Below are 25506 nucleotides of genomic sequence, written 5' to 3'. Positions count from 1 at the left end.
GAATTTCTGCTTCTGTGATCCAGCCCTCAGGGTCCTTTCTTAGCCTGGATGTGAAAGTTCCCTGGGTAAACTGTAAAACATGGGATATTTATACCGGTTTAATTGTCCAATCAAATTACTAGGATCTAAACGCTTCATCTTGAATTCTCCAACGTTTCCTCTCCTTTCTTTGTGTGCCTGATAGGCATTTCCTTAACTCTCCTCTATATACCAGATTGGTATCATTTTAATGTCTCCTTTGTAGACTGGATGGGTGTCTGTGGTGGTTAAACATCATATGGATGCCATTTCTTCTCTCCCCTTATTTCCTCTCTCTGCAAGGGAAAGGGGGGAAGGCAGGTGTAGGGGGAAATTTGGACATTGTGTTGCAGGCAATGGTATTCTTTCTTCTTCTTCCTCTATGTTTGTGAGATATGCAAGGAAATCACTTGGTTTCCGTGATACCACATTTACCAAGAAACTTCTTTTACTCCTCTCATTATGTTTAGAAAGGATGTATAAAATGCTTAATCCTCAAATAAAAATCGAACTGCAAAAATCACTAGACATGTATCATCAACCACTGGATATGAGTTGTGAACCACTCTCTTTAATTTCTAAGACTCCTCAGCCAAAGCTTTGGGCCTTTACTCTGAAAACTTGAGAGCCGTGAGGAAAAACTTCTCTCTTGAAATCCAAACTAAAAATCCACACAAACCTGAAGGGTTACTTGCTTTAAAGCAAGCAGGAATAAATCAATACAGCTGCCTCTAGTAGGGGTGCTTTGACTTATAAGGTACATTAATCTCCACTGCCCTGACCTAACTAATAGGCCATACTCCTTTAGGAGGGATCCCAATGAACTTTACACTTTGTTTGTGGGCAAAACTATGGAAATGCTTAAGGAAAAGAACATGTAGAAAGAAGTAGATTATAGGACAAGGACACCAGACAACATGGTTTCACAAAGAGAAGATCCTGCCAGACAAACTTAATTGTGTTTTTTCTAACCAAAATGTTTAATTGAGTTTATATCACAAAAGAAAGATAACCCATTACAAAGATAATTCTTTTTAGATAGTTAATACTCAACAAAGAGTAGCAAAACATAATTTTACTAATTGAATCTAAAATGTTTTCTGCTTGATATTCACAATCATGATAATCATGATACTTAGCCAGATAGGTCGAAATTTAGCTGGATAAGTTTGCGCAAATAATATTCCCACTTATTTTTCCTTGAAAATTTAAAGGGATATGTCAATAGATTTTGCTCATTTTATTAGACACATTTATCTCCCAGTAAATCAACTTTAATACATGGAAGTTGGGGGATTTTATAACATGTGGGTGGCAGTGAACTAACCAGTTTTACCAATTAGTCTATCAGTTCACCCAGTCCAGCCACAGCTCATGAAGATCCTCTTGGCTTTTTATCCTAAATTGCCCAATTTTACCCAGACCCTTCACCCAGTCATTTTTTCACTTTTAAGATATTAATGATCACTTACTCCAGATATTAAGCAGGAGTAAATATATGCAAGTAAGGTGCCAAATTTACATATAGCTTATAAAATAGCAGCTTACATAAATGTTGGCCTCTTTCCAAAATGCCTTTGGCCTACCTCTTTTTTACATGCACAAATTTACTTGTGGACCCTGATTTATGCGTGTATGTTGAGGTTTCTAAAATACATATATTCAACTGCATGCTGTTTTAAACACATAAGTGCTATTTTTTACGCACACAACTAAAAAAAAAATTCACCTTTATAAATGTACATAGAGGGGGAAAGAAGAAAAAACATTTAAAAATTTAGCAGGCTTCTGTAAAATAAAAAAAAAGGTATAATTTTTCATGCCAAAAGAAAATCAAGGATAAGGAACCATATTAAGTTGTAGTGAATGAGGTTCAGAGTAAATGTAAGGAAATAATACTTTACTGAGAGGATGATAGATGCGTGGAATAACTCACCTGAAAAGATAGTGGAATCCAATAATGTGAAATCATTAAAGCATGCTAGGGGTTCATAGATTCAGAAGTTAGGCAAAAACTATTGGGGAATGGGGAGATGGTAGTGGTGAGGAGTTTGTTTTATCTATCCAGAATGGATGAGAAGAAAAACAGAAAGACCACATAACTGATTGGAATAAGGAACGATAGTCTACAGGCAGTCAAAGTTTTATCATTTACAGTTTGAGTATAGCCTTACATAGATTAACAGAGGGAATCAACTGGGCATAATTGATTCCATAATTGATCCTTATTGCCCATTTTCTTATATATTTTTTTTTGAGGCAACACATGCAATTCATATTGGAAAGGGCCATCAGTTCAATCCCAGTGTCTACCACACTGAATAATGCATGCATTACACTGGTATAAAACCTAGAATGGAGGAATTAGTCCTTTTAGACTGGTAGTTCACTAATTCCAGATTCCTATTAACACACGTTGAACATCTCTAAGTTCGCCTAGACTAAGCTCCCCCCAGGACCCCTTGGCTCTAATACGAATATATACATAGTTATAACCAATCCTAAAGTCACTTGAATATCCTCAATGTTGTCTCTTGAACTTATTTAAATTTTATAATTTACTCTAAGTCAAACTGTAAGAAACTTATTCTATTCTATGTCAAAATTGTTCTACTCTATGTTATTCTAAGTTATTTAAAAACAACGTTGCTCCTGTTTCATTCTAAGTTATACTGTAAGAAATAATACGAGGTTACAATGTAAAATAAGAAGCCTATGTCTTCTTAGAATCTCAGTTGCAGTGTAAACTGATGTGATATTTCAGACTGAATATCAGTATATAAAAACAAACAAACAAAAAACTAAATAAATAAACTCTGGGTCCTTTAGAAGTGACTGGGGCCCCCAGAAGTCCAAAACCTCACCATTCTGAAAATCAGAAGAGAAGATGCCCAACTCTGGCCCCTGGCCAATACAAGAGGTCCTCAGACTTAGTTACAATTGGTTCCTGAAAATTGTGTTTTTAAGTCAAAATGACTCAAGTCAAAACCAATTTTTCCACAGGAAACAAAGTTATACAAAGGGGATTGGGTCCTACAGCAAGGCAGTGACCCCACTTTCAACTAAAAATAACTGAATTTATTACTAAAATACTGTAGGTTAAAAACAAGAAATGACCTGATAACTGCACAGAATCCTTGATGGATGATGAGGAACCCCGGGTTGAAAAATGCTGAATTTGAGCAGGAAGGGGGGAAACTGTTTTCCCCCGTGGCCACATCTTTGGTTCCTGCCTGGTCCAGGACCTGGGGGGAGTAGAATCCCTCTGAAGTAAAGAGGAAGTGGAGCTAGGCCACTCCATTAGAAGCTGCTCGATCATTATTTTTGGACAGCTGAGAGGAGAGAGAGCCATTCTGTGGAAGCAGAACTCCTGAACAATCAGCTGTTCCAGGCTGTGGGAGAGGAGTCAGGCCATGGCAGAAGAGAGCCAGAATGTGCGGGCAGGGCCAGCAATGGTTGCGCTGACAGCAATGATCATGTCGGCGCCAAGCATCATGTTCATCATCGGAAATCAGAATAGGGCTGATGCTGGTCGAGAGCAGGTACAACAAATTTTGTGGCATTTCAAATCCAGTACATCACAAGTTAGGCAACGTAAAGATGAGAACTTTGTGTACTATGATGGTGATGGTGATAGGGTCAGTTTCATTATGAAAAAACAAAAATGAAGAAGTGCCATTTAGTTCACAGCTTTGACAAGGTCATGGTAAAAAAAAAAGTCACAATTGCTGCTCACTGTCATCTTCACAGCACATATTGGACCCCTCCAAAATGAATGTAAAACCCTAAAATTCATACACACAATGATGGGAAAATGTTACTGATACCTAAAAAGGCCTGGATCTTTTAAGTTCGTAGAACTTAGAAAATCCAGCAGTAATGGGGGGCGGGGGGGGGCCAAGCGGGAGGGCAGGCCTGTGAAAGCCGGCCGCGATCGCACCACCGCGGCACTATCGCTGCCGGCTTTCGCAAACCAATAGCGCCACCGTTGAAAGGTAGTGCTATTGGCCGCGTTACTGATGGCGATAAGGTACCTTACCTTTTCGCCATCAGCAATGACTTTGAGGCGTCCGCCCCGGTACCGCCCCGACTCCTCCCCTTCTGGTGCGAACGCTGCCCAGAACCCGTCCTGATCTAGGTATCGCACGCAAAGAGTCCCTTTTCTCGTGCGATACCTTTGGAAAATGACCCCCAAAGTTGGAATGTAGGAATGTGCATTCATTTATCAAAATGGGTAAAACACAATGAATGCATCCATGCTTGGTTTGTTCCAAATAATTTTTTTTAGTTTGGTAAATAGTGTACACTAGCAAATACCATGTACAATTTACTGGTACAACCAAGCCACATGTGACCTCCCTGCAGCCCTTCCCTCTGCCCCATCTTCTTCTTTCCCCATTAATGCCAACTGACTCCTGACTCCTACACCAGGCTAACACAGCTATCCCTCTGAAGATTTTTACCCCATTGAGTGTTTCTAAGATAGAATGGGGCAAGAGCAAATCCCAGTCACTCCCAATGGTTCTGACTTTAAAATGGTGCTGGTCTCAGGAGGAGTGTGTGTGTGTGTGTGCTTTATTTTGCTTTTTCAGTTAAAGTTGAATTTTAAAAGCCGCCTAGATATGCGTGTATCTCCCGCTGTACACCCATCTCATAAGTTTTCAAAAGAGGGAGGGGAATGGGCGTGGTCTGGGTGGGACATGGGCGTTTTGGGACATGGCAAAGAGATGTGCTTGTAACTGCTTACGTACCTGGGTGCACACCCAAGTCCCGTGACATGTACCGTATTTTTCGGACTATAAGGCGCACATAAAAACCTACGATTTTCTCAGAAATCGGAAGTGCGCCTTGTAATCCGGTGCGCCTTATATATGAATTTTTCTGCTGCCACTCCTTTTATATTGTCTTTTTTTCTGTTTTTTTTCCCTCCATCTTCTTCCCTCAAACACACAGGTTCTCATTCTCACATGCATTTCTCTCTCTCACACACACTGGCTCTCACTGTCACATGCTGTGTCTCATACAATCATTCATACACTCAGTCTCTCACTCCCACATGCTGTCTTGCTCAAGCACAGGCTCTCACTCACCTCTAGGCCTCCTCTTCGTGGGTCGCCACAGGATGGGCTCTGCAGTGACCCTGCTACCGGGCCTCCTCTTCTTCTCGGGCCGCTGCGACTTGAGATTCGCAGCGGTCCGTAAACGCAAGTGCTGCTCCACGTCTGCACGCGCTGATGCTTCCCCTCCTTCCTGCCCACGCGGCTCCGGCAACGTTTACTTCCGGGGACGCACAGACAGGAAGGAGGAGGAGCATCAGCGCGTTTAAACGCAATTTTTTTCTTGGCGGCCGCCCACCCCACGCTACGCCACTGCTGCGCCTTATAATCCGGTGCGGCTTATATATGAACCTGGACGCCTTAGCAGGCGCTCATTGATAATGCGCCTTATAATCCGGTGCGCCTTATAGTCCGAAAAATACGGTAAGCTTACTTCTGCTAGGGATGAGGTGTAAGTTAAAAAAATAAACAGAGCCACTTCTCAGGGGTTTAAAGGGTCTGGGGTAACTTGGAGGAGTACAACTTTCAAACTAGGAGGGTTTGCAGGACCCAACTTAACTGATCAAAATGGTGGACAAACTGGTGAAACTGGCAATGGTGTGGATGCTCCCCTTTTAAACATTTCACAACTTATGCAGTAGAAGTGGGATTTATGGGCATAGGGCATACACCTACTTAAAATTGGGCTCACATATTCATGTGGTCTTGTTATAAAATGGTCACATATGCACACATGCGTGTTATAAAATGGCCACTTATCTGGGCAGGTGCCGATGTTCACAATTCAAAGAGTGCCCACACACACTGGTTTGAAAGTTACCATCTCTATATTTAATTCCATTCAGCAAATGAATCAAACTGAAATAAATATTAAATAAAATGAACCCCAGGAAAAACAAACCCTGAAAGAAAATGAAACGTTTCCCCTGCACATCACTATTGGGATGAGAATCTTGAGGTAAAGATTTCAATATATTGTCCATAATTATTCCAAGTTTCTTTTCCTGGGTGATGACTCCTATTATGAAACTCATCACTTTTTATCTATAGTTATGATGTTTTTTTCCCTATGTGCATGACTTCACACTTATCCATATTAAATATCATCTGCCATTTAGATGCCCAGTCTCCCATTCTCTTAAGTACCTTCTGCAGTTCCCCATACTCTGCTCATGTTTTAATAACTTTGAATACGTTTTTATCTGCAGATTGCATCACCTCACTCTTTACTCCCTTTTTCCATATCATTTATTAATATGTTAAACAGCACCAGTCCTTATACGGATTCCTTGGCTATCCCGCTATTTATCTTATTCTACTGGAAAAACTGACCTACTCTATTTCCTGTCTTTTAACCAGTTGCCAGTTCATAACAGGACATTGCCTCCTAACACGTTACTTTTTAATTTCATGAGGAATCTTTCATAATGGACTTGTTCAAATGCCTTCTGAAAATTCAAATATACTATACTGATTACTAGAGATGTGAATCTGAACCAGAATCGGTTCGGTTCCGGTTCCGATTCAAATCTTACAATTTTTATAGTCTGGCACGATTGGTTTTTGTTTATCGGCTGCGCCCGAGCCGATAAACAAAAAACCCACCCCAACCCTTTAAAAATGACCCCTTTACTTCCCCCACCCTCCCGAACCCTCCCAAAACCATTTTAAAATTACCTAGTGGTCCAGTGGGCGCAGGGAGCGATCTCCCGCTCTCAGGCCTTTGGCTGCACTAATAAAAATGATGCCGATGGCCCTTTGCCCTTACCATGTGACAGGGTATCCGTGCCATTGGTCGGCCCCTGTCAAATCGTAGGAGCATTGGATGACCGGCGCCATTTTTAAAGATGGCGCGGGCCATCCAATACTCCTACCATGTGACAGGGGCCGGCCAATCGCACGGATACCCTGTCACATGGTAAGGGCAAAGGGCCATCGGCGCCATTTTTATTAGTGGCAGCCGACGGCCCGAGAGCGGGAGATTGCTCCCTGTGCCCCCACTGGACCACTAGGTAATTTTAAAATGGTTTTGGGAGGGTTCGGGAGAGTGGGGGAAGCAAAGGGGTCATTTTTAAAGGGTCGGTGGGTTGTTTTTTTTTATCGGGCCATCGGCGCCATTTTTATTAGTGGCAGCCAAAATGGCGCCGATGGCCCGAGAGCAGGAGATCGGTCCCGGGGCTTCCACTGGACCACCAGGTACTCGTAAAAAGTTTTTTGGGGGGGTTCGGGAGGTTAGGGGAAGGTAAGGGTTTAGTTTTAAAGGGTCGGGGTGGGTTTAGGGGTTGTTTTGGTGTGCCGGTTTTTCCGCCCTCCCCCCAAATAACTCCCGTTAGTGGACACTAACCCATTAATGATTTTTCACGATAAATCGGGGGAATTTCTATTTTATCGTGCACTCTAACGATTTTTGATGATTTAAAAAATATCGGACGATTTTTTTAAATCGTCAAAAAACGATTCACATCCCTACTGATAACTGACCAGCTCACCTTTATCTACATTTTTATTAACAACAATATAACAACTTTAGAAGTTGCCATACTTGGTCAGACCAAGAATCCATCAAGCCCAGTATCCTGTTTCCAACAGTTAACAATCCAGGATACAAGTAACTGGCAAGTACCCCAACAGATCCCATACTACTATTGCCATACTAAGCAGTGGCTATTAGGGGTGTGCATTCGTTTGCAACGGATTGGAAATCCGCAATGTATATGCCATATTCGTTGTATTCATGGGGGTCGCGAAACATATGGCAAACCCCACAAATACAATGTGTCACTAATGAATAAACCCCCACCCTCCTGACCCCCCCAAGACTTGCCAAAGGTCCCTGGTGGTCCAGCGGGGGTCCAGGAGCCATCTACTCCACTCACGCCATCGGCTGTCGGTATTCAAAATGGCACTAATAGCCTTTGACCTTACTATGTCACGGGGGCTACCGGTGCCATTGGTCGGCCCCTGTGACATAGTAAGGGCAAAGGCTATTGGCGCCATTTTGAATACTGGCAGCCGATGGCCCCAGCGCCGGGCTGGCTGCCACGTTCCATGTTCTGGTCCGGGGGCTGGTCTGGAGGCCGCGGCCACACCCACGGAACGCTCCCAGGCCGAAACCACGCCCGCGGCGCCGCCCCCAAAATGCCACGTCACTCGCGACATGCCCACGAAACGCCGCATCACTCCTGGCACGCCCCCGACACGCCCCTCCATGCAAGCCCCGGGACTTACGCTTGTCCCGGGGCTTGCGCGTGACGCCGAGCCTATGCAAAATAGGCTCGGCGTGCGCAGGGGGGGTTGGGGTAGGTTTTCGGGGGGTACACACGTACCCCTTTGAAAATCTACCCCTATGGGTGCAGGGTTAAAAGAGTACTTAGGGAAGATAAGGCCATCATGGAAAGATTAAACAATTTCTTTGCTTCACTGTTTACTGAAGAGGATGTTGGTGAGATACCTGTTTCAGAGAAGGTTTTCATGGGTGATGATTCAGATGAACCAAATTCGGTGAACCTCGAAGATATAGTAGGCCAGATTGAGAAACCACCTGGACTGGATGGTATAAAACTCAGGGTTCTGAAAGTACTAAAAAATGATATATCAGTACTATTTCAATTGATTTGAAACCTATCATTAAAATCATCCATTGTACCTGAAGATTGGACGATGGCTAATGTAACCCCAATATTTAAAAAAGGCTCCAGGGGTGATCTGGGAAACTGACTTCAGTGTCGGGGAAAAATCATAGTGATAGCAATAGTGATCTTAACATGATCAAATTTAAACTAATAACTGGAAGGGTGACAATACGTAAATCTACAGCTCTAACACTAAATTTTCAAAAGGGAAACTTTGATAAAATGAGGAAAATAGAAAAAAACTGAAAGGTGCAGCTGCAAAGGTTAAAAGTGATCAACAGGCATGTTTAAAAATACAATCCTAGACGTGCATTCCAGATGTATTCCACGCATTAAGAAAGGTGGAAGGAAGGCAAAATGATTATTGGCATGGTTGAAAGGTAAGGTGAAAGAGGCTATTTTAGCCAAAAAAAAATTCTTCAAACATTGGAAGAAGGATCCATCTGAAGAAAATAGGATAAAGCATAAACATTGTCAAATTAAGTGTAAAACATTGATAAGACAGGTGAAGAGAGAATTTAAAATGAAGTTGGCCGTAGATGCAAAAACTCATAATAAAAACTTTTTAAAATATATCCAGACCAAGAAACCTGTGAAGGAGTCAGTTGGACCATTAAATGACCAAGGGTTTAAAGGGGCTTTTAGGGAAAATAAGGCCATTGCAGAAAGACTAAATGAATTCTTTGTTTCCATATTTACTAATGAGGAGGTTGGGGAGATACCAGTTCCGGATTTGGTTTTCAAGGTTGATAAGTCAGACGAACTGAACCAAATCACTGTAAACCTGGAAGATGTAGAAGGCCAGATTGGCAAAATAAAGAGTAGCAAATCACCTGGACCAGATGGTAATGCATCCTAGGGTACTGAAGAAACTAAAAAATGAAATTTCTGATCTATTAGTTAAAATGTGTAACCTATCATTAAAATCATCCATTGTACCTTAAGTCTGGAGAGTGGCCAATGTAACCCCAATATTTAAAAAGGGCTCCAGAGGTGACTCCGGAAATTACAGACCAGTGAGCCTGACTTCAGTGCCAGGAAAAAAAGTGGAAACTATTCTAAAGATCAAAATAGAGCATATACTGCTATGTTCCTCTACCTTCTCAGCTGCTATCTTTCTTCCTTTACCTTCTCCCCCTCTCTCACCCCCCCCTTTTTTCGCTCCTGCTCCATACCCCATCCCCTGTTTTTTGTAATTTCCTCCTTTCTCAAGTTTATTGTAAACCGGCGTGATGTGCTCGCACGAACACCGGTATATTAAAAGCTGTTAAATAAATAAATAAATAAATATAGAAAGACATAGTTTAATGGAACATAGTCAACATGAATTTACCAAGGGAAGTCTTGCCTAACAAATCTGCTTCATTTTTTTGACAGTGTTAATAAACATGTGGCTAAAGGTGACCCAGTAGATGTAGAGTATTTGGATTTTCAGAAGGCATTTGGCAAAGTCCCTCATGATAGGCTTCTAATAAAACTAAAATGTTATGGGTTAGGAGGTGATGTCCTTTCGTGGATTACAATCTGCTTAAAAGACAGGAAACAGAGAGTAGGATTAAATAGTCAAATTTTCTCAATGGAAAAGGGTAAACAGTGGCATGCCTCAGGAATCTGTACTTGGACCAGTGCTTTTCAATATATTTATAAATGATTTGGAAAGGAATGCGATCAGTGAGGTTATCAAATTTGCGGATGATACAAAATTATTCAGAGTAGTTAAATCACAAGCGGATTGTGATATATTACAGGAGGACCTTGTGAGACTGGAGGATTGGGCATCCAAATGGCATAAGAAATTTAATGTGGACAAGTGCAAGGTGTTGCATATAGGGAAAATAATCTTTGCTGTACTTCCACAATGTTAGGTTCCATATTAGGAGCTACCACCCAGGAAAAAGATCTAGGCTTCATAGTGGATAATACTTTGAAATCATTGACTCAGTGTGCTGCAGCTGTCAAAAAAGCAAACAGAATGTTAGGACTTATTAGGAACAGAATGGCTAATAAAACGGAAAATGTTATAATGCCTCTGTATTGCTCCATGGTGAGACCGCACCTTAAATACTGTGTACAATTCTGGTCGCTGCATCTCAAAAAAGATATAGTTGCGATGGATAAGGTACAGAGAAGGGCAAACAAAATGATAAAGGGGATGGAACAGCTCCCCTATGAGGAAAGGCTGAAGAGGTTAGGGCTGTTCAGCTTGGAGAAGAGACAGCTGAGGAGGATATATGATAGAGGTCTTTAATATAATGAGAGGTCTTGAAGAGTAGATGTGAATCGGTTATTTGCACTTTTGGATAATAGAAGGACTAGGGGCACTCCATGAAGTTAGCAAGTAGCACATTTAAGACTAATCGGAGAAAATTATTTTTCACTCAACGCACAATTAAGCTCTGGAATGCCAGAAGATGTGATTAATGCAGTTAGTGTAGTTGGGTTCAAAAAAGGTTTGCATAAGTTCTTGGAGGAGAAGTCCATTACCTGCTATTAATCAAGTTAACTTAGGGCATAGCCACTGCTATTAATTGCATCAGTAGCATGGGATCTTCTTGGTATTTGGGTACTTTCCAGGTTCTTGTGGCCTGGTTTGGCCTGTGTTGGAAAAAGGATGCTGGGCTTGATGGACCCTTGGTCTGACCCAGCGTGGCAATTTCTTATGTTCTTATGTTCTTAAAAATCATAGAAACTGTTATAAAGAATAAAATCACAACACATTTAGATAGACATGGTTTAATGGGACACAGCCAGCATGGATTTACTCAAGGGAAGTCTTGCCTTACAAATCTCCTACATTTTTTTGAAGGGGTGAATGAACTTGTGGACAAAGATGAACCAGCAGATTTGGATTTTCAGAAGGCGTTTGACCAAGTCTTAGAATCCTCTCAAGAAAACTAAAAAGTCATGGGATAGGAGGTGATGTCCTTTTGTGGTTTGCAAGCTAGTTATAAGAAAGGAAACAGAGAGGACTAAATGGTCTGTTTTCACGGTGGAAAAAGGTAAACTATAGTTATAAATGATCTGGAAAGGGGTATGAAGAGCGAGGGATCAAATTTGCGGATGACACAAAATTATGCAGAGTAGTTAAATCTCAAGCAGATTGTGATAAATTGCAGGAGGATTTTGCGAGACTTGAAGATTGGGTTTCCAAATGACAGATGAAATTAAACATATAGGGAAAAATAACCCTTGCTGAAGATGCACAGTGTTAGGTTCTATCTTAGGAGTTACCACCCAGCAAAGAGATCTAGGCGTCATAATGGATAATACGTTGAAATCGACGGCTTAGTGTGCTGTGGCAATCAAAAAAGCAAATAGAACGTTAGGAATTATTAAGACGGGAATGACTAATAAAACGATGGATGTCATAATGCCTCTATATCGCTCCATGGTGAGATCATATCTTGAATACTGTGTGCAATTCTGGTTGCATCTCAAAAAAGATATAGTTGTACTGGAGAAAATGCAGAGAAGGGCGACCAAAATGATAAATTGCATGGAATGGCTGCCCTATGAGGAAAGGCTAAGGAAGATAGGGCTGTTCAATTTGGAGATGAAACGACGGAGGTGAGATAAGATAGAGCTCTACAAAATAATGAAAGGACTTGAGCAAGTTATTGTAAATCTTTTTTTACTCTCACTGATAATAGGACTAGGAGGTGTTGCGCTCGGGGGTGGACCCTTGTCCTGAGGCGGTAGAGAACCACCTCCTGTTAGGGACCAGGAAGCAACTGCCCCCAGGGGGCGGAGCACTGGAGGAGACAGAGGCTAGAAAGATCTTCACCACTGGAAGCCCGAGGTCCCCCCGGGAGGAGCCCGTAGGGACCCGGGACACTTGGACTTAGGTGGGCCTCACAGGGTCTCCTGGAAGGATGGAAGTCTGGTGTGCCCACAGACAGAAGGGGAGCGTGGTCAGGTTTGAGACTGGAGGTCAGATGGAACAAGGAGGACCAGAATAGCGTAGGTGATGACAAGGCTAGGAACAGACCCAGAATCTAGAGACATGGTCAAGCAGGCAGAGGTCAAAGTCCGGGGGTCAGTCCAAGGAGTAGTCAGCAAAGCAGAGGTCAGGTTCCAGAGGTCAGACGAGGTCACAGGCAGGCCTCGATCAGAAGGCAGGCAGACGAGTCTAGGAACAAGCTGAGATCAGGAGGCAGGCAGCAGGCAGGCAGGTCGAGAGGCAGGCTGGAGTCAGAAGGCAGGCAGTAGACAAGCAGGTGAAGGAACAAGCCAAGATCAGTACCAGTAAGAGAGTCCGGAGGTACCACCTGCAGAGAAGGGCAGACAAACAGGAACAGAAGGCTGCTGGAGTACTAGGAAGCAGGAACAAGGCTGGAACAGAACTGGAACAGAAGGATCCTGGAACGAGACTTGGAACAAGACTGGAGCAAGATACAAATGCAGTGACAATCTAGCATACATGCCGACCCGATTGCCAAGGCAAGGAACTTCCTTATAACAGGGAATATAAGGAACTTCCTTATAACAGGGAATCAATCAAGGCGCACCGCAGAGCTAGGACCCACCCTTGGCCCTACAAGAGGCCGGGCAGTCCACGCGTGCGCATGTAGGGGCATGGCCAACACAGCTGAGAACGCCGAGCTCTGGCTTGAGGCCTGGTGCGCAGTGGAAGGCCTGGCAACCTCCACCTCGGAACGTCAAAGCCTGGAAGCACTTGCAGCTGCCACTAGGGAGGCCGACCCGGGACCTGCCATGGAACCATGGAGGTGAGCAGGCCCGTGTGCGGGCCAGGCGCGGACGGGATGCGTAACAGGAGGCACTCCATGAAGTTAGCAAGAGGCTCATTTAAAACAAATTGAAGAAAATTCTTTTTCACTCAGCGCAAAGTTAAGTTCTGAATTCATTGCCAGAGGATGTAGTTACAGCAGTTAGTGTAACTGGGTTTAGAAATGGTTTGGATAAGTTCCTAGAGGAAAAATCCATAAACTGCTATTAATTAATAAGTAATAATAGCTTGAGATTTATTTAATGCTTGGTTACTTGCCAAGTACTTTTGACTTGGATTGGCCACTGTTAGAAATAGGATACTGGGCTTGATGGACCCTTGGTCTGACTCAGTATGGCATATCTTATGTTCTTGAGTTTCCTCCAAAGTTTCAGAACCACCAGGGTGGGAACAATACAAGAGTCCTGTAGTGGCCAAAGTTAACTATAAGCCTGTCTCTAAACATCCAATCATGATTGATAGCTTTGCGTATTTATTTATTTTATTTTAAATTTTTATATACCGGAATTCCTGTATGCAATACAAATCAGTCCGGTTTACAAGTAACGAAAGAGGTTGCCCTGGTCTGGGAAGTTAGACCTGGGTTTTTTTACATAGAACATGGAACAATAACAATAAACCATTGAACATTATTACAAATAACATAGAGTGTAACAATAGCGTTTAACAGATTTAACCTTTTTTACAAGGAACTTTAGTAGCGAATATGGTCTGCAGTAGACGGTTATATAAAGGTGAATAATGACTGTTAGAATTGTGAATAAGCAATTACGGTATGAAAATTAAGTGGCAAGGTGTTGGTGATACCCTGCAATGGTTGGATCTGAAAGTCAGGAGGAGGTGCCTATTGGAAAGCTTGCCTGAAGAGCCAGGTTTTTAACCTTTTTTTGAACTCTAGTAGATTGGATTCGAGTCGAAGGTCTGGTGGGAGCGCATTCCATTGGTGTGGTCCCGCAGTGGAGAGTGCTCTTTTTCTTAGTGTTGATTTGGCAGGAGCTGCAGCTAATGTGCCTTTGTAGGCGCTTCTGATGGGTCTGGAAGATAAGTGTGGACGAAGTTGGGTTTGTAGAGATATAGGTGCGACGTTATGAATTGCTTTATGAATGATGGTTAATGTTTTATATAGGATTCTCTGTTTGATGGGTAGCCAGTGGAGGTTGCTCAAGATGGGGGTAATATGGTCTCTTCTCTTCGTGTTAGTTAGGATTCTGGCTGCGGCATTTTGTACTATCTGTAGGGGTTTGATGCTGTTGGAGGGGAGGCCAAGTAAGATTGAGTTGCAGTAATCAAGTTTCGAAAAAATAATGGATTGAAGTACGAGGCGAAAGTCATTGAAGTGAAGGAGTGGCTTTAGTTTCTTTAGGACCTGTAGTTTAAAGAAGCAGTCCCTGGTGGTTGTGTTTATGAATTTTTTTAGGTTAAGTTGATTGTCCAGCCATGCTCCTAGATTCCTGACGTCAGCAGAGAGCTCAATGTTTAAAGATGTGGTTTGGCAGTTCCAGGATTGTCATTACCCTTACTTATAGGATGCATTTTCCATGAGGCAGTCCATGGAGAATAAATCCTGTCTTCGGTGTTCTCCTTGGTCACATGCGAAACAAGTCTGTCTGGACTTTAATGGTCTCCACTGTAAACTCTCTTGAGCTAGTAGTTCCAGTGGAGTTTCAGCAGGTTTATTTATTTATTATTTATTTTTAACGCTTGTATTCCAAGCATATCCATATATTTAAGATGGATAACAAATGGTACATTCACAAAAAAGTTCATTAATCATAGGCGAAAATAAATAAATAGACAAAAGTAAACACACATAAACTAGATCAATTTGCAAACAGAGATTATTGTCCAAATTCACCAAAGTAAAAATAATTATGGAATCTGCAAACTTCTATCTGTAAGCATAAAGAGCAGGATCATCTTAATTAAAAGCTACTGTACATTATTAAAAATCTTTTTCAAAATAAAAGGTCTTTACTGCCCTTTTAAATATAGAGACACAGGTTATTGTTCTAATATAGTCAAGAAGCTCATTACACAACTGGGGATCAATGACAGAAAAAGTATGTTCATGTGTGAGAAAAATGAACTGTTCTGAAGGACGGGACCTCTAACAAGCGGCGATTTGCTGAGTGAAGGGCATGCGATGAGACATACAATGTTAAAATCACACATGTCCAGGCGGCAATATTAAAATATAAAAGCTTAAAAACCAATAAAACAATTTAAAATTTGATATGTCATACAATCAGGAGCCAATGAAGGGAAAGAGAGTAGGAGTAATTGCTCATGTAAGCCTGTTCCTGTTAATTACCAGGCAGCAGAATTTTGTATCAATTGAAAGGCTCTCAATGAATTTGCCGTAAATCCAATCAATAAAGAATTACAGCAATCTAATCTATTGTGCACCAAAGCTAGCAGTACAGGATCTAAATTTATGTGCAAGTAAAAAGAGGTTTTAATTGCTACAAAGAACTAATATCAGGTTTCATAGTTGATTTACCGTCAAAAAGTACCCCTAGGTACCAAACAATAGTGAATACTTTGACAAATTCTCAAAAGTAAATGAGGACAAAGCATCAGATAACTGAAGTCTACTTAAGATCTCATTTTTATCTAAATTTAAGGCAAAATGATGATGAGAGAGCCAGGATCATATGGACAAGAAACAAATATTTATCAAATCATTAGTTGCTGACCAGGATGATTGCTTGGGCATAAAAAAAACTGTATATGATTCCCAACTGATCTAGAAAGGAAGAAGTAGCCCTCGCCATATGAGAGATTGGGCCATGTTTCCTCCTTCTAGCTATAGGATCATTTATACATTCTGGAACCTCTTCAACAGTCTTACCATTTTAATCATACTGGGGATGTGTTGGTGAAACCACTCTTGAATCAGCTGAGGCTGGATGTATAAGAGTGGTTTGAGCACTCTATCTTGAGCCATGAGGGTTGCAACCAGTGCACATGTCCTTTAGGTGTGCTAGAGACTGAAATTTGCTCATTGGTATAAAATGCAGGGACCTAAACTTCCTCTTTAGGTTTGTGAGCTAATATTCAAACAATCTCGTATGGCCTCCTTATTCAGAATTCACTTGCAACCTGATTGGATAGGGCATGATAGGAAGTTTGGGCTTACTCCCATCAGATTAGGGGCTAATATTGTCTTCTGTGTCAGACAGTGGCTCGACGTCATCTTTTTGACCCAATTTGATTAGTAGATCTTCAATCCATGTTGATATATCAAGGGGCTTGCTAGCTCTGAGATTAGAAGACGGGTCATGGAACATCTAGCTTGTTGTCGCAGGGACTACTGTATACTTGTTGCTGTGATTATTAATTGCCACTGAGCTAGTAACTGTTGCTTCCTTGTACAGTTTCTGGAATCTAATGGATTACAGGATGTAAGGCAACTTGGTTTTATGAGAAGTAGATCTTCTCAGATGAATCTAAATCAATTTCTTTCACTAGGTAGCCAGAGAATTGGATCAGTGGAGAGTGACACATTTAGTGTCACTGCTGTTCTTGTTCCTGCTGGTTCTCCACCCCCATATCCCCGTTCGATGTACTTTCTACCTGCTGTTATAATGTAAACCGATATGATGTGTATTTTAATGTCGGTATAAAAAAAACTGTTAAATAAATAGTGTATTTTAGCAAGGCCTTTAACATGGATCCACATGGGCAGCTTATAAACAAACTGAGTTCTCTTGATATAGGCCCTTAAATGACTAACTGGGATAGAAACTAGTTGAGAGGGGCAACAAAGGGTGGTGATATATGGGGTTCACTCTGTGGCTAGTGGAGTTACCAGTGGTGTTACAGGGATCAGAGCTTAGATCGGTTCTCTTCAAAAAATGTTTTAATGATATAGAACAACCTCCATGTACAGGCCCATATAATCCTTTTCTGTGTTTCTCTGTATGCTGTTATGTAATCAGGTGGAAAAATTGTTGCGGGTTTTGCTGTTGCTGGATTGCTGCACTGCAAATTTCAACTTCTTCTCTGAATCCATTTTGACTTCCTCCTGCAGTGAGGGTGGGGACAGTTTTTTTAATCAAAGAGACAGAACTAAAACCTCAGAATGTCTTTTTTTTAAAAAGGGGAACAAGAAAGAAAACTCTAAAAGTTCCTTTTTCTCTCTTTTATAGAAGGGGATGGGTTTACTAGAAGGCAACCCAATCTCGCCTAGAAATCTGAATGGGAACATAAAGGAAAGGCCAACCCAGTCCAAGAAGAAATACAGCGAGAGGAAATACTGGTGAGGAGGAATGGTTTGCTTGGCTAGTCTTGATAAAACACATAGCTCAGATCTCGCAGAAAGTTCACTTACTGCCTTTCAGTCTCTCCTGGGGTCTTGAAATCCCTCTAATGCCACTATATAAGAGGGTTCTCTTCTAAGACTCTAGGAGTCCTCTGAGCCGCCTCTCCAGTCCTCACATAAGACGCGTTAAAATGGGCGCTCATATATTTTAATGAGCTGCAACGTTAAAAAGGACTTGCTAGGGAAGAATTATGTGTCTCCAGTGCTCAAATGCATTGGGCGCCCAGGAGATGTGGCTGTGCACCCACAACTGAGCATCCGTTTTATCCCGCTTCAGGTCGATTTCGCCCAATATACACGCACAATAGCAAGGAGCAAAATTGGCCTTGAGCGTGCCTATTGTGTGTATATATTATACCACAAGCAGTAGGTGTTTAAGAATAAAGGTAGGAACCACACAGGTCAGTATTTTTTCAATTTCTCTGGAGCCCTTGACTCGCGGATTGACATAACGTGAGCTCCAGGGCCGGATTTAAATTTGCCGTGTTAAAAAGTGGGTGCTCAGCGATTTTCTGCATCGGGGGTAATAGCTAATAGCCTCTACATGGAATTTAAATGTGATGAGCGCTATTGGCTATGGTTGTTTGTTTGGGCGTGCGTTTTGAACACGCTAATCTCGTTATTGCATCGGGTGCAAGTCTAGCGCGCCCAATATGTGCATAAACATGTATGCTAGGCTAAGCGCACTTTATTGCATCGGCCTGTTTGAGCTACTGTCTTTTCAGTTCTTTTCTGGCTAAGTCCCCCCTCCCCAGGGCCTCACAAGGGTGTACTTTTTTTTTTTTTTTTTTGCCATTTGCTCTCTCTCTGCTTGCACCCAGCATGGCTTACAATAGTTGGTTGCCTTCTTTACTCTAGTTCTCGCTTTCTCAGTATTTCACTAGCAATTGGCTTTAGAGCTCCCTCCTTGGGACTCCAGCCCCTTTTCTGCTGCGTCTGTCTTCCTTTAGTTGGCCAAGCAGGTTGAAGCTATTTCAGGAAAAGCTTGGTCTCTCCCTCTCCCCAGGCTCCTGCTTCAAGGATGCCCTTTTTTTCTCTATTTTTCGTTTTGTATCACTTTATTGGCCCCTCATCTCTTATTCCTCCCTGGGGCGCAATTTCTGTCTTCTTCATCTTCCTGGGTACGTATAATCTGTTATAGACATATTGCAACTTAGTCATTACATGATTCCTTGGCTATAAATTTCATGGTATGTTATTGGTTAGAGTTTTAAAAAACCCATAACACACCATGAAGTTTATATCAATATTAATGTTAATCGTATGCTTCTGATCTCACTCTCCCACTCTGTAGACCCCTTGTTCATTGTAACTTTATCTTCTTAGTTAATTGGTTACCCCTTGTTTCAATGTAAACCGGTACGATAAGACACTAGTCTTGAGCATCGGTATATCAAAAGAATTTTAAATAAATAAATAAATATATAAATAAATATCAAGGGCATCTTGTAATGACCAATATGCAATAAAATTAGTGAACATAGATTTTCCTCTTCTAATTTTCCCATACAAAGTTTATAACCTGTAACAGGATAAAATATTTTTTTTGGGGGGGTGAATATCACTTTAAACATATTTGAGTGGGTGAGCATCTGAATTACACTTCAAAGACCTCTACACAAAATTTGGGAGATAGTTTTGTGTGTGTGTGTGTGTGTGTGTGTGTGTAAATCTCTCCTGTCTGTTTGTATTTATCGTGCATCCTTTGTGAGCATTATTTTTTTTTGTTGCTTTTTCACTGTGAGCCATCTTTCAGATACTTTAAAAGACAGCGTCAGAAAAGATAAGGGTAGTTTTGTTGGATCTGAAACAAAGTGTGAATACCTCACTACCAATCATTGTTTACACTGCACTGGCAGAATGGATATGAAATGAAACAGACACTAGATAAAAAGGAATACGAAAAACCAGGTATCTAAGTACCAGAGTGACATGAGAATAGGAGAGATGTTAGCTATATTGAAATACTCTTTTCAGCTGACAAGGTCACTTGTGGCAATAATCTGCTCATTAGGGTTGTAATCCATCACTCAAGTAGTATCAATTTGGTGCCAGGGTTTTAATGCAAGTTGTACTAATCATTAACGGCAGTTTGTCAACTGCATAATTCACCGGGGATTGTGGGTATGCATGATTTAGCAGGTGACCCTTGACTTCTGCTGAGTAAGAAGCCTGCCTTAAAGGCGAAATCAAGTGGGACAATAAGCAGTGCTCACTCATGAACAATTATTATGCTTAGCAGCATGACTGTCATTTTAGAAGGAAGGGAGGAAAAAAAACAGTATGTCCTGAATAATGAAAGACTGAAATTCACCCGAGACTTGGAATTAGATACAGACACGAATCTTTAACTCCTCAAGTCATTAAAGAAGAGCTTCATGAGACAGACCTGCTTCTAACAGACTGGACTTATCGTTTCATTCTTAAGCAGAGAAAAACAGTAGAGAGATTGCCCCCCCATGCTTTGGTTACCAGGAGATCTCGCAAGAAGGATCCCCTGCAGTCAGGTGTACACAAAAGTCCCATGCAGGATTTTTTTCCGTGACTCCGATAAAGGAAAGATGTTAGCTAAGAGCGCCTGCACTCCTGTCAAGCAAGTAGAGGGCTGCCTCAGGCTGCCAATTCATTTGCCGTGAAGAGGAAAATAACCAGAAACACATTTCTTGGTTCACCTGAATGTGATTTTTTTTTACTGTAAAGGCCTACAGATATTTGACTGATCATTGCAACCACCATGGCAAATGCAGTTCAATACTGTTTTTTTATTTTGCTTATTGCAAAATCAATTGTTGCTGCCTGTTATAAAAACAGACTCTTGTAGGACAACGTTTCCCAATCACGTTGAGCTAAAATTATATTATTGAAAAAGAAAAATAACCTAACATTTCCAAAAAAAAGATTGATGATCCTTAATCCACAAGGATAGCCTACAGTTTGGGTTTAAAATACTTGGAAGCAAAAGGTTGATTTTCTTCACGATAAAATAATTATTTTAATATTTAAACTACCATTCTTTCTTTCAGGAATATCTGCCATGGATTTAAAACTCCCACATTCATTTTTTTCCTTTGAAGACCAAACTGCAGGAAATATTTGTGACTTGCTGCATAAAAATGGTTATAAAAGGAGATAGTTATAAGATATTAATTACTTAAAAAAAATACATATTTGCCATAGTCTGAAAAAACATATTCTTAAACACATAAAAGTAGAAGTTACTTTATTAATGCCTTCTCGTCCACCTACATGCATGGCCACAAATATGTATTCACTCAAATACAAATACGTTTGTTATTTGCCTCCCGTAGCCTAACAACTAGAAATATGTACATCTGTTTCATGCTGGCAGGGATCTGGACCATAGCTCTGCCATACCTGAGCAGCTTTTGTTAATTTTATTAGGAGCAATTTTGAGTGCCTTCAGTGTAGGCGGGTCCAAGTTGGAGGAATAAAGTTAGGGGAGGTTATAACTTGCTTATCTTTCGGGATTTCAGTTTAAAGAAAGTTAGGGGCTTATATTGAAAATAAGGTGGGGAGGGTCATTTACTAAGTTGTTTCTCCCATTCTGTGTTTATGGGGAAAAAGTCTAGTTAATCAGGCCCCAAAATTGAAGCATCATTGATTGACAGAGGGACCAATATTCAAAATGTAGCCGGATATATAAGTTGGCCAGATAGACAGACGGGATAACTTAGATGGGATGTTCAGCTGCCCGGCTATGCAGCTGACTATCCCCTTATTTGGTGCTACTTAGCCAGATAAGTCATATCTGTTTAGACCTGTATTAAGCAGGTCTAATCTAGATGAATAACTTATCTGGCTAATCCCAATATCGCTGCTTAGCTAAATAGCACTACCCTGTTATGCCCATTGCCCGCCAACATACTATCTGGCTAAGACCTAGAATCATCATTTTGCTGTAAGGTTCTCATGAATAGCGCCCGTGATAAAAAAAAAAGGGGCATGTTGGGAAAAAGTTTGAGATACCACAACGCACACTATTTTACCGTTTCGCATAGGTATTTTACCACAAAAAAAAAAAAATCTAGCTAGGTAGAGCGTACATTGAACAAATCAACTCCTCTTTTCCTTTCAACACTCCAAATGGCAGAAAATCTTCACTGATGTCAACTTTGGTCTTCGTACCTCTGACTGTGTATGTTGAACTTCCCTCCAAAACCTACCCCACCCCGCAAGCCTTACCCTGAGAAAAGTGTCCCCTCTTAAAGTGGTATAGATAGTAAACTTACATATTGGTCCCTATAGAGGCACTCTCTCGCTGTCTCTCTCTCTCCTAACCATTATATTTAAAGCATTTTGATTAATCTAGGCCTAAAAGGATCATTTTTCAAATCATATTAGGGCATTATTGTGCCCGATAACACCGTAACACACGCGAGAAATAGTGCATCACACCTTGCGTATGCAAAATTGCAATTATTATTCAAGTGGGAGGAGTTTGGGCGAGGTTAATGGAAATTGGGGTATGTTAGCACGGCGTGTGATACAGTATCGCACATTACATGCTATATCGCACATTGTGCTATTATTGTGGCGATTATTGCACACGACAAAAAAAGCTATGGGCACGGACACACCTATGAGGCCTTCCAGGCCCAATAAAAACACCTGTTTATACCTCTTCTACCTTCCTAAACCTATATTGTTTCTTGCAAGTGTTATTGCCATGGCATACTGGATTCTTCATCATACTTGCCGCAGACAACACGTGGAACCTGAACAACCTCAACAACAGGCAAGGCTTGTTCCAAGTCCACCTAGGGAAGTACAACCAATGCTTGCAGAGCCACAGGTTCCAAGGGCTCTGGGCATGGGCCACTGTCCAGCACGCAGGCGGCTATAGCACAGGATATACAGGGAATGGATCTTTCTTCCATGAACATCCTTACTAGGTATGCCAGAGGACTTAGTGCTTAGCAGGTATTGGCTCAGCTCGCGGGCAATCCTAGAATTACATGAAAACTTCTGAGGTGATCTGGGTCCAATCAGCAAAAGGTCCCACTCTGTGCCTGGCCTCACCAAACTGTTGGCCACCCTGCATTTCATGGCGAGTGGCTCCTTTCAAACCACAGTCAGGGTTATGGGAGGAAAGTCCCAAAACACTTTCTCATGATGTCTCAACCAGGTCATAGAAGCAGTGACTGACTGCATTCCTCGCTACATTACATTTTCTTATGACAGACAGGACTTGTTGGACTTGAAGAGAGGTTTTTATGCCTTCACGTTCTTTCCCCAATGTTGTCAGAGCAATTGACTGTACTCATTTCGCCATCATTCCACCCTGTCTGAGGGAGGAGACATACCGCAACAGAAAGCTCTTCCACTCCATCATCGTGCAAGTGGTCTGCAACACTTGAATGCGCATATTCAATGTCATGCCCACGTTTCCGGGAGCCGTGCACGATTCCTTCATACTTAGCCAATCGGCCCTCTTTGACAATTTTGAGACTGGCATTTATGGTGATGCTTGGCTTGTATGTAAGACACACGTTTCTTTCTATATTCCATTTTTGACTACTTGTTTGTGGCGAATGGCACCCAAATGGGTGGTGGCTGTAGGGAAGGAAAGGACCAGTAGCATGAGAAGTGGCTGCTACATCACATGTGCAGCCCATTGGCCCTGGCCATGGATTTTTATCCCCCATGCTTCAGAGAATGACAAACATTTATGCCAACAATGCACATTATGTAAAGATAACTGAGTGATCAGTCCTCATTCCTATCCTCCCCTTGAGTGCCATTTTCATATGACAGGTGATTCATAAGCTTTAACTGTCCACACTGGTGGACAGCACCATCATTTGGGGTGCCTTACAGAGGGGTGAGGAAGATTGTCAGACTGTTTCTGTATAAACTCACATAGCTGTCCTATAAGCAGTGTCCTGTGCATGTTGGTGGCCTTCCATATTCCCCGTGTGTGGTCTCTCAATAGGTTTTCTAGGCAAGACAGGCTACACATCTGCCATGGACATTTGCATTCACACCATGCGGTATGGAATTTGCAGGTAGCAGAGGTGTGTCAGCTCTTATATATGTCTTCAAGGTTGGCAGACCGTTACACACCAGTAGCATTTGCTGGGTTTTGAGGGCATGGCATGCAATTGTTCCAATACACACATGTGATGTAGTTGTTCTGACCAGCTGACCTCCTTAACATTACATCAACGCAGCACATATACTGGCCTCCAACAATGTGATAGGCACTAGGGATGTGCATTCGTTTTTGCTGAATTGGAAAATTGCAACGAAATTGTCCAATTCTGCATGTTTCAGGGAGCCCGAAAAAAAATCAGGATTTTCCCGTTTTTTCGCAAAAATTTGTTTTTCCGATTAGTGCGCACTAACGGGAGTCAGTGCGTGCTAACTCCCCGTTAGTGCGCGCTAACTCCCATCAGTGTGCGCTAACAAAAACTAACAAAAAGTAACAAAATCTAACGGTTTTTGTTAGCGCGCATTAACAGGGAGTTAGCGCACACTGATGGGAGTTAGCGCGCATGAACTAAAAATTGATTTTTCGCAAAAAAAAAGACCTGAACCGAAAAAAAATGACATTTTCCATGGCGGTTGAAAAATGAAGAATGATACGAACACAAAAAATGATGCACGTCTCTAGTAGGCACTTAGGCTATACAAATCACCCTTAAAGGCTCAGCAAAGGTACAGACTACCTTATACAGTCTTACTGGATGCTGTGGTTTGTCACTCTCATTCGCAAGACTAATATTCCCACGGGGCAATTTTTAAGACTTAGAAGTTTATGTTCTCCAAGGACAGACTACGTTTTCCAAGCTAAGCAGATGTCACTGAGGTTCCAACAGAGAGGGTACCCGAGCAAAGTTTTGAAAAAAGCATATAAATGTGCTTTTAATATTAACAGGGATTTACTTTTTTTTACCTCAGACTAGACACACAACCCCCACAATCAATTGTATTTTACCATTCTCCACGATCAGCAAGGACATGTCCAACATTATTCGTAGGCATTGGGGAGCGTTAGCACTTGAGACACAGCTACTAAGTACCCTTCGGTTTACATACCGTCGTGGCTCTAATATACGAGACAAGTTAGTACATTCATGCTTTGCACAACAAGGCGGTGCTCGTAAGAGAGGACTACACAAACCGTGTAATCACTGCTCAGTTTGTAAACATACTTTTGCACTGTCTGAGTTTGTACATCCAATCACGGGCAAAACCTTTGTTTTGTATGGATACTCAGATTGTGACACACAAGGAGTAGTATATGTGATTAAGTGTCCGTGTAACAAACTTTATTTGGGGAAAACCTCACAAAAAATTAAGACACGTATAATAGAGCATAAATCTAATATTAAGATGGGAAGAGACAAAGCCCCACTAGTAGCTCATTGAACACAGATGCCGCACTCAGTAGCTGAATTAGTTTTTTGTCATAGATATGGTAACGCCTCCAATCAGAGGAGGTGACTTCTCTATGATTCTCATCATAAGAGAGCAGAAATGGATTTATATTTTAGATACAGTGGCTCCCAAAGGGCTTAATGCTGAGCTCGAATGGCATCACTTCATTTGATTCCAAGCATGACGTCAAGGGCAATGATGGGTGATTGGTTAATGGTTAGTGTCTGTGATCGGCGTCAGTTTCGCGCCAAAACAGTCCTGTTAGGGGTTTAAATCCTGCTACCTGGTACCACACTTTGTGCTCCTGACAACATGTATGACTGGTTA

The sequence above is a fragment of the Rhinatrema bivittatum genome, chromosome 5 (genome assembly GCF_901001135.1).
Source record: "Rhinatrema bivittatum chromosome 5, aRhiBiv1.1, whole genome shotgun sequence".
Lineage (NCBI taxonomy): Eukaryota > Metazoa > Chordata > Amphibia > Gymnophiona > Rhinatrematidae > Rhinatrema > Rhinatrema bivittatum.
Note: the sequence above shows the minus strand (reverse complement) of the source record.